The sequence below is a fragment of the Salmo salar genome, chromosome ssa12, assembly GCF_905237065.1.
Source record: "Salmo salar chromosome ssa12, Ssal_v3.1, whole genome shotgun sequence".
Classification (NCBI taxonomy): domain Eukaryota; kingdom Metazoa; phylum Chordata; class Actinopteri; order Salmoniformes; family Salmonidae; genus Salmo; species Salmo salar.
Genome location: NC_059453.1, coordinates 53,818,857 through 53,829,834, shown reverse-complemented (window position 1 = coordinate 53,829,834; position 10,978 = coordinate 53,818,857). Strand labels below are relative to the sequence as shown.

Genomic DNA, 10,978 nt, shown 5'->3' with positions numbered 1-10,978 from the left:
GCTAACTTAAAGAACTGTGCACATTCATTCCTAAAGTCTAAGTAAATGTTTTGTACGCTAAACGTGAACTTTGCTCGTGCTGTTATTTGCTTCTTTATTTTGAAAAGCAAAGGACCCTAAAATCAATACAGTGAAAGCACTGACACACATGCGTTGGTGACACACTACGCTACGTGCTCATCGGATGGTGTGATGTCAAACCATGACAGATGTATGACAGAGGGTTGTCGCTAGTTACCACAAGCACAAAGTCAACATTGGCTATTATCGCTGAACATCATGAAAACAAAAATGTGCTTTTGGTCTTAATTTAAAGTTAGGTTTAGGCATCAGGTTATCGGTGTGGTTAAGGTTAGGTTTAAAATCAGATTTTAAGAAGAGAAATTGTAGAAATAGGCGGGGTTTAGCAATAATTATGACCTTGTGGCTGTGGTAACTAGTGACGACCGTATGAGTTTGACAGATCGTGGAGCGGAGCTGACTGAGGTGAAAACCCCAAAAACTTTGGGAATAACAAGCCCTACTCCATTCGACCAACATACACGAGTAACCTTCAGGATATGCAACTAATGAACAAAAATGCGACAAAAGCTAGTAACATTTTAATTTGACAAAGTCCCACCTCGAGTTTGTCAAGTAGAAGAAACAATATTCCCGTGTTTTCGACGTTAATGAACGTGGAATAGAGCAGGCAAGGAACACCTCATCAGGCGAAAGTCGGACTGTCCAGGATCCAACTAGCTCAGCTACCTAGCTACTGCTTGGATCAATTGTTTGCATGCATCAAAGGTAAAATGTTATTATCTTGACTTTAACCAACGTTAGCATATCGGAAAGCTTACCAGAACTGTGCTGAGCCTCAAGCATAGCTAGCTACTGTAGCTAGCCAGCTAACATTAGCATTAGCTCGTTAGCTAGCTATCCCAAATCAGAGCCCATTCAAGCAGACATAGGAATTGGTTTGGCTAGCCATTTTAGATAGCTAGCTTGCTCCAACCAGCTCACAATACATATTTGTTTGCTAGCTAGCTAATTAACTTTAGAGTTAGATAGACAAACAGTTTGGCTAGCTTGCTAATGTCTCTGCATGGGACAAATAATTTGTTGTTGTGTTATGGATAGATTAAGTATCACGTGAGGGATTAGAGCCAGATGACAAGCTATTTTAGCTAGCCAGTTAGCTAACTGCTAGCTATCAAACTCCAATCCGTTGAGTTTGCTGACAAACTACATTGGGTCACCCACTTAGACAACTTTGTGAGTGTTGAAATAGTTATTTAACGTTAACTATGTGAGGCTAGTACAGCACCAGGCGATAACATGGTTAGTTTTGGATTTTACAAGATGACTAACGTTACCTACCAAGATACTAAGAATACTAGCCAGTTCCACCACACTAGTTTAGTTTTCATACGGCCCGTGCTATCTGGTACTGTTGGGACGTCCATACCCAGTGGTGGAAAAAGTACCCAATTGTCATTCTTGAGTAAAAGTAAAGATGGCTTAATAGAAAATGACTCAAGTGAAAGTCACACAGTAAAATACTACTTGAGTAAAAGTTGAAAAGTATTTGGTTTTCAATATAACGTTACTTTTGATACTAAAGTAAGTGTAATCAATCGCTAAAATGTACATAAGTATGAAAAGTAAAAGTATAAATAATTTCAGATTCCTCATATTAAGCAAACCAAACGGCACAATATTCTTGTTTAAAAAATGTATGGATATCCAGGGGCACACCAAGATTTAGACATAATTTACAAACGAAGCATGTGTTTTTAATGAGCCTGCTAGAACAGAGGCAGTAGGGATGACCAGGGATGTTCTGTTGATAAGTGCGTGAATTGGACCATTTTAGTGTATTGCTAAGCATTCAAAATGTAACGAGTGTCAGGGAAAATGTATGGAGTAAAAAGTACAATATTTTCTTTAGGACTGTAGAAAATTAAAATTAGTCAAATATAAATAGTAAAGTACAGATACACCAAAAAAACTACATAAATAGTACTTTAAAGTATTTTTACGTAAGTACTTTACACCACTGTCCATACCCCCGTAGGAACGTCTAAAGGATCCTTGATAGCAGTGACCGTTTTCAGACTGACTAACTAACTGAAGTTCCCATTTCATCGCAATCTCATTGCTTTGGTGACAGAATATTTATGACCTGAGGAAGAGATGATATGATAACCTCAAGTGTAAACAGTAGAAAGCTATTTTTATGACAGTGTTATTACACCATCTGCGTCCCTTTTCAATAATCACAATTATTATTGTAATAAAATGTGCTAAAGTTATTGTTAAATATGACAAGCAGTAGCTAGCTAAATGTACTGTATATGCTATAGTTATGCAAAAACAGATGTAGACCACAATATATATATTTTTTTAAATTCTCCCTAGAATCTTATCTAATTTCACAATTTATCAGCACTAACTGTTTGTTCAGTGTCTTATCTAATTCAGTTGGGATAGAGATTCCACCAGTGAGTGAGTCAGACTGTCTGACTGACTGTCTGACTGACTGACAGTCAGTCAGTCATTCATTCAGTCTGCTGGCTGACTAGGGTTCCGGCTCATCATATCAGTGGAATATACCACTTGGAGAGGGACACGTCTCTCAAATTGACACTTGCTCCCACCATGTCTCAACTTCACACAGAAAATGAAACAGTCCAACTAAAGGTTGAACTTTAAGTGAACCCTCGTCGTTTTAGCTGTTGATGAGGTTTTGAGTTGGTCTAGTTGTGGTTTCTTTGTCTATCGAGTAGTGTTAGTGGAAACGGTTGCATAACGGCTGTGGTAGTGTTTGTTTCTCCTAAACTCTTGTTCCACAAGCAGATACCAGAGAGAAGCAGCCCACATTGGGCCGAAAGGCACTCGGAATAACGAGCAGACATGATGCTTTTATGCTCTCATCAGCTATCTAGCCTCTGTGTGTCATATTTTAGTCCTCTTTTTGAGATCTCACTTTTTCTCATACACTCCCTCAGTCTTTCTTTCCTTGCTATTTCATCTCCTTTTTAATACCTCTTCAACTCCCACAAATGCTCCAACTCTTATTCATTAAATCTCTATTTCTCTCTCTTTCTCGGTCTTCCTCTCCCCCGTTCTCTCCCTTTTCCTCTTTTACCCCTGCTCCCCCCTTTGGTTTTGTTATGGCAGGGGGTAACACTGTCTGTCTGGTGGAGAATTGAGTTTCCTTTCTTCCTTGTACTCAGTGCCCTCGGGCTTGCGCTGTCTCCCTCTCAGCTCTCCTGGGGGTGTGCTGTTACTTACACACACACTTAATACACTTACTCACACATCTGGCTGCAGGGGTCATTTTAGACTAGCTGGGAGGCAGGCCTAGATTTTGCCACTCAGCACATTAACGGTTGCAAAGGCCACAATGCATGGTGCTGTGTTATAATTAAGCAATAAGGCACGAGGGGGTGTGGTATATGACCAACATACCACGGCTAAGGGCTGTTCTTATGCGCGACGCACCGCGGATTGCCTGGACACAGCCCTTAGCCGTGGTATATTGGCCTTTTACCACAACCCCCCGAGGTGCCTTATTACTATTATAAGCTGCAACCAGTCAGTGTTTAGTCCCAGGGTCCTTAGCTTAGTGATGAGCTTTGAGTGCACTTTGGTGTTGAACGCTGAGCTGTAATCAATGAATAGCAGGCCTATACTACAGCCCATAGCTGTGGTATATTGGCCATATACCATGCCCCCTCGGGCCTTATTGCTTAAATAATCAATGGCAGAGATTGGTTTACCGTTGCTTGCCTAGATGGGTCTGACCCCCCCCCTGTTGTCAACCAAGGTAGCAACTAGCAAGCAACAGTTGTTTCCCAGCAGTGTCAGTAAGCAGGATTTAAGGGGTCTGTGATTAGTACTCTCTCCAGAAAGTGTGTTGATCTATCCAATTAGATGTGTAATTGCATCACTCAACTTATTATGGGTTTAGTGGTCGTGAAGCAAGGTAAGCTACCCTTTGGGTGCATCTCGGTGATAAGCGTCCCTTAACTTATTAGTTAATCGGACTGTAGAGGTTAGTATTGCTATAAGCATCTACTTTTCATGGAAGCAGGATACAATGCTGGAGTTGTTGACTTGGTGTCATGTCTGTTTTTTTTCTATAAGCAAACATTATCCTCAGCCTGTCATTTGATCATGTCTTTGGCATTTCAGTAGTCATTGTTAATATTTCATATTCATTGCTCATTGGGGAGTGCAGTTTAGTTGCAGTGGCACCACACACACTGACTAGAGCTGTGAAGACACATTGTGTGGTTTCACATCTCATCAGTCTGACTAGGCAGTAACCACCGTGTGAAAGGACATGGACTTGTGGGTTGGCTTGGGCATGTCTGCTGATGTTGACTTATTCATGCTGCAGTGGGATGTGCAGCAGGCACTTGCAGTGTTTCCCCTATATTCATTTAGCAGCGATGGGCCGCTGCTGCTAAAACATGGCCACCACTCCCAAAAATGTGATGTGAAAAAAAATATACACTAAACAAAAATATAAACTCAACATGTAAGTCTTGGTCCAATGTTTCATGGTGTCCTGTGGGCACTGGTTTGCTGATGTCGTTGTGAACAAAATGCCCCATGGTGGCGTTGGGGTTATGGGCAAGCATAAGCTACAGACAATGAATACAATTGCATTTTAACAATGGGGCATTGAATCCTGAGGCCCATTGTCGTGCCATTCATCGTCCACCATCACCTCATGTTTCAGCATGATAATGCACAGCCCCATGTCGCAAGGATCTGTGCACAATTCCTGGATGTCGAACATGTCTCTGTTCTTCAATCAATCAAATGTATTTATAAAGCCCTTCTTACATCAGCTGATGTCACAAAGTGCTGTACAGAAACCCAGTCTAAAACCCCAAATGGCAAGCAATGCAAGTGTAGAAGCACGGTGGCTAGGAAAAACTCCCTAGAAAGGCCAGAACCTAGGAAGAAACCTAGAGAGGAACCAGGCTATGAAGGGTGGCCAGTCCTCTTCTGGCTGTGCCGGGTGGAGATTATAACAGGGCATGGCCAAGATGTTCAAATGTTCATAGATGACCAGCAGGGTCAAATAATAATAATCAGTGGTTGTCGAGGGTGCAACAGGTCAGCACCTCGGAAGTAAATGTCAGTTGGCTTTTCATAGCCGATCATTGAGAGTATCTCTACCGCTCCTGCTGTCTCTAGAGAGTTGAAAACAGCATATCTGGGACAAGTAGCACGTCCGGTGAACAGGTCAGGGTTCCATAGCCGCAGGCAGAACAGTTGAAACTGGAGCAGTAGCACGGCCAGGTGGACTGGGGACAGCAAGGAGTCATCAGGCCAGGTAGTCCTGAGGCATGGTCCTAGGGCTCAGGTCCTCAGAGAGTGGGAGAAAGAAAGAGACAGAATTAGAGAGCATACTTACATTCACACAGGACACCGGATAAGACAGGAGAAATACTCCAGATATAACAGACTGACCCTAGCCCCCCGACACAAACTACTGCAGTATAAATACTGGAGGCTGAGACAGGAGGGGTCGGGAGACACTGTGGCCCCGTCCGATGATACCCCCGGACAGGGCACAACAGGCAGGATATAACCCCACCCACTTTGCCAAAGCACAGCCCCCACACCACTAGAGGGATATCTTCAACCACCAACTTACCATCCTGAGACAAGGCTGAGTATAGCCCACAAAGATCTGTTCTTCTATGGCTTGCATACTCACCAGACATGTCACACATTGATCGACGTGAACGATAGCATGTTCTAGTTCCCGCCAATATCCAGCAACTTCGCACAGCCATTGAAGAGTCGTACACAATCAACAGCCTGATCAACTCTATGTGAAGGAAATGTGTCACGCTGCGTAAGACAAATGGTGGTCACACCAGATACTGACTGGTTTTCTGATCCACGACCCTACCTTTTTAAAAAGTTATCTGTGACCAACAAATGCCTATCTGTATTCCCAGTCGTGAAATCCATAGATTAGGCAATAATGCATTTATTTCAATTGACTGATTTCCTTATGAACTGTAACTCAGTAAAGTCTTTGAAATTGTTCCATGTTGCATTTATATTTTTGTTCAGTATAATTGGTAAAAAGTTTTCAGTTTAAACTTAGACTAAAACCAGATATAAAGTACAAAATAAATATAATGGAGCGAAATATTTTTAAGTAAGATCATCTTTGAGAACTAACAACTACCAGAATTAAAACTAGATGGACATTTTCATCGAAAAGAACCCATGAGCACCAACAGGTGGAGTTCATAGGAGCATATTAAATTGGGTGTCAAATGAAAGCTGAGTCTATTTTGGGGAAATCTTTCAACCATTTTCCATCTTAAAAATGTGGCATAAGTCAAGGCTTTAATTTCTGTATTAACAGCTGGAAAAGAGGTCTAAGAAACCTTTAAGGACTTTCTGGTAGATGTTATCAGAAATACATCAAAACACAATGTTGAAGTAATGACCCCTGCCAACTAATATCAACACTATAATATCATTTTGGAGAAATTGTTCACCTTTTTTTTTAACCTTTTACCAAAAACCCACATATCTTGAAGATATTTTCAAATTTCTCTCCCTCATTAGGGAGAATCTTGAAAGTTCACAAAGTAACAAGTAATGCTAGACCTACCAATTAGTTATAATGATTTTACTGATATCAATTTTGTTTATAAATTATTAAAGGGATACTTCAGAATTTTGGCAATGAGAACCTTTTATCTACTTCCCTTGAGTCAGATGAACTCATGGATACCATTTTTGTCTCTCTGTCCAGTATGAAGGAAGTTGGCGGTAGTTTGGCGAGCCAATGTTAACTAGCATTAGCGCAATGACTGGAAGTGTATGGTTATCTGCTAGCATATCCCTTTAAGTAAGTAAACTCTTAATTCTGTTAGCAAATTGGTAACAGGGTTACAAAAAAAATTATTTACCGGAATTACTGCAACGGATTTGGCTACAATTGGATATTATAATAGTCACAAACCACAGTCGGGTCACCTGCTACTGTTCTCCCTTCCACTGCCATACTGCTTTCTTTCTGTTGTCTGGTGGTCAAACCAAGAGTGTTGAAACATTCTGAGTTTGGACATCCCCTCCCTCTCTCTCCCTCTCGCCTTCTGTGTCAAACTAAGCATGTAACTGTGTTGACAGTCATTGATCAAGTCATTTTGCATGTCGAACAACCCAGGCAATATCAGTAGCCTAGTCAAACTGTGCGCTGCTTCGCACGTAGGCTGCGCATCACCTTCAGCATTCAAATGTTTGTAAAATGGCTTGCGCAATATTAGGCTTTATTAGTTTAGTGACAACCAATGTAATTTGCTAGGTTATTATCAAATGTGCTGTTGAAAATTGTGTTTATTGGAATAAAGTAGCCTAACCAACCGCCTGAGACAGGACTCGCATCCGGCTATATAGCCTACCTGCTGATCGGTGCTTAGGCTACATTACATTTTATTTTGAGCAGGTTCACCATCAGCAATAGTTTAGTTTTTTTTGCTTTAAACAATCAGTGTATATGGTAATTTTTAGATGTAATGGGGAAAGTTGATAATTTCATAATAAGGACAACAATTGCTTCTACCGCACTGCAGATTTTTACCTTGTCAGCTTGGGGATGCAACCTTACGTCAACTAGCCCAACGCTCTAACCACCTGCTTTACGTTGCCAAGGTAAGTTGCTAGCTAGCATTAAACGTATCTTATAAAAAAAACAATCAATCAATCATAAACACTAGTTGACTACACATGGTTGATGATATTACTAGTTTATCTAGCCTGTCCTGCTTTGCATATAATCGATGCGGTGCACATTCGTGAAAAAGGACTGTCTTTGCTCCGACGTGTACCTAACCATAAACATCAATGTCTTTCTTAAAATCAATACACAAGTATATATTTTTCAACCTGCATATTTAGTTAATATTGCCTGCTAACATGAATTTCTTTTAACAAGGGAAAATGTGTCACTTCTCTTGCAAACAGAGTCAGGGTATATGCAGCAGTTTGGGCCGCCTGGCTTGTTGCGAACTGTGAAGACTATTCTTCCTAACAAAGACAGCCGACTTCACCAAACGGGGGATGATTTAACAAAAGCGCATTTGCGAAAAAAGCACAATCATTGCACGACTGTACCTAACCATAAACATCAATGCCTTTCTTAAAAGCAATACACAGAAGTATATATTTTTAAACCTGCATATTTAGCTAAAAGAAATCCAGGTTAGCAGGCAATATTAACCAGGTGAAATTGTGTCAGTTCTCTTGCGTTCGTTGCACGCAGAATCAGGGTATACAGAATCTGGCTCGTTGCGAACTAATTTTGCCAGAATTTTACGGAACTATGAAATAACATTGTAGGTTGTGCGATGTAACAGGAATATTTAGACTTATGGATGCCACCCGTTAGATAAAATACGGAACGGTTCCGTATGTCACTGAAAGAATAATGTTTTCGAGATGATAGTTTCCGGATTTGACCATATTAATGACCTAAGGTTTATTATATTATAGTTAAGTCTATGATTTGATATTTGATAGAGCAGTCTGACTGAGCGGTGGTAGGCAGCAGCAGGCTCGTAATAGTCAAAGGTATATGGTTTAGAGAGAAATAGTCGACGTGTCATAATTCCTGTAATAACTTACGGCTGAACTTGAAAGGGGTTCCTTCGTTATTTTACCGTTCATGTCTTCCAAAGAGAATGTCTTGATCTACTTCAGATAAGGTCTGTGTTTTGTGCTTAAACCGCCTCAGCGTTTTGATACCCGTGTAAATCTCACTAGGTAACGTTTGTCAACATATTTTCATAAATCCACTCTACAAAAAAAATTATCTTCGCTTATATTGATCAGTTATATCCTATGGATATCTACACAGTTATAAAATTGGCAAGGTGGTGTAAGCCTAAACCAAACACAGACCTTATTTTAAGTTAATCTAAAAATATCCTATGGAATAAATGAAGGAACCGCTTTTCAGATTTTTCTAGGTGTCATGGGAATTATGACTCGCACTTTGGTAGTCAATTATTACCATGCCCATTATTAAAATAGGATTTCCTGCATATAGAAATTACAGTTTTTTTTTGTTTTCAGCATTCATCACAGGTAACTTAAACTCTATTTTTATTATTCAAACAGTTGAGAGTATTTGTCTCCTAAGCAGACTTCAGTATCGTTGTCACTTCAGGTATGTATGTATGCATGTATACAACACAACAATAATCGGCCGATTAATCGGTAGCAGCTTTTTTTGGGCCTCCAATAATCGGTATCGGCGTTGAAAAATCATTCTACCACATTCGGTCTTCAACGATGTCCGGAGTGCCGCACTGAAAATGTATATATTCTTGCTGTCAAAATTAGCAAAAAATTGTCCTCTATCCATTGTTTTTGGAATTTGACGGTCTAGTGATTGTTAGCGACCTGGACAGTCAAGAAACTGTACGAATGAAGGTCCATTATCATTTCTACACAGATTTGGTTTTAGTCATTTTAAAGTAGATTGAGTTTGTATTTTTATTGGGTTTTTCACACTCAACGGTTTCCCGATGTTTATCAAGAATGGTCCACCACCCAAAGGACATGCAGCCAACTTGACACAACTGTGGGAAGCCAACATGGGCCAGCATCCCTGTGGAATGCTTTCAACACCTTGTAGAGTCTGAAATAAGTAACGTAGAGATGTGGTCTCAAGGCCAGATATTCCGGAGGCAGACGATTCAGGTGCATAAGTGTTGATATTTATATTCACTCTCATTGATTTTTTTAACACATTGTTACGTTACAGCCTTAAATAGTTTTTTCCCCTCATCAATCTACACACAATATCTCATAATGACAAAACAAAAACAGGTTTTTAGGATTTAAAGAAAAATGTATAAAAAAAATAAAAATGAAATAACATTTACGTAAGTATTCAGACCCTTTGCTCAGTACTTTGTTGAAGCAGCTTTGGCAGCGATTACAGCCTCGATTCTTGGGTATGACGCTACAAGCTTGGCACACCTGTATTTGGGGAGTTTCCCATTCTCTGCAGATCCTCTCAAGCTCTGTCAGGTTGGATGAGGAGCGTCGCTGCACAGCCATTTTCAGAGCTCTCCAGATGTTTGATTGGGTTGAAGTCCGGGCTCTGGCTGGGCCACACAGGACATTCAGAGACTTGTCCCAAAGCCACTTCTTCATTGTCTTGACTGTGTGCTTAGGGTCGTTGTCTTGTTGGAAGGTGAACCTTGGCCCCAGTCTGAGGTCCTGAGCACTCTGGAGCAGGTTTTCATTAAGGATCTCTCTGTACTTTACTCCGTTCATCTTTCCCTCAATCCTGAGTAGTCTCCCAGTCCCTGCCGCTGAAAAACATCCCCACAGCATGATGGTGCCAGGTTTCCTCCAGATGTGGCACTTGGCATTCAGGCAAACAAGTTAAATCTTGGTTTCATCAGACCAGAGAATATTTTTTTCTCATGGTCTTGTTTCTCATTTCATGTGCCTTTTACTGAGGAGTGGCTTCCATCTGGCCACTCTACCATAAAAGCCTGATTGGTGGAGTGCTGCAGAGATGGTTGTCCTTCTGGAAGGTTCTCCCATCTCCACAGAAGAACTATGGAGCTCTGTCGAAGTGACCACCAGGTTGTTGGTCACCTCCCTGACCAAGGTCCCTTTCCCCCGATTGCTCAGTTTGGCCGGGCGTCCAGCTCTAGGAAGAGTCTTGGTGGTTCCAAACTTCTTCAATGTAAGAATGATGGAGGCCACTGTATTCTTGGGGACCTTCAATGCTGCAGAAATGTTTTGGTACCCTTCCCCAGATCTGTACCTCGACACAATCCTGTCTTGGAGCTCTACGGCCAATTCCTTCGACCTCATGACTTGGTTTTGGCTCTGACATGCACTGTGAACTGTGGGACCTTTATATAGACAGGTGGGTGTGCATTTCCAAATCATGTCCAATCAATTGAATTTACCACAAATG

At 41.0% G+C, this 10,978-nt stretch overlaps 1 protein-coding gene across 2 annotated transcripts in view; it reads left to right on the top strand.

The window, feature by feature from the left end:
• The first annotated feature begins 284 nt into the window (after nt 1-284).
• The window catches only part of LOC100136526 (peroxisome proliferator-activated receptor delta), a 38,998-nt gene continuing 28,304 nt past the window's right edge, over nt 285-10,978 (top strand). The window contains exon 1 of one of the 2 annotated variants that reach the window (XM_014131867.2): nt 285-789. The gene's annotated coding sequence lies outside the window, so the exon portion shown is untranslated. The remainder of the gene's footprint in view (nt 790-10,978) is intronic. The other variant, XM_014131866.2, reaches the window with a different exon arrangement.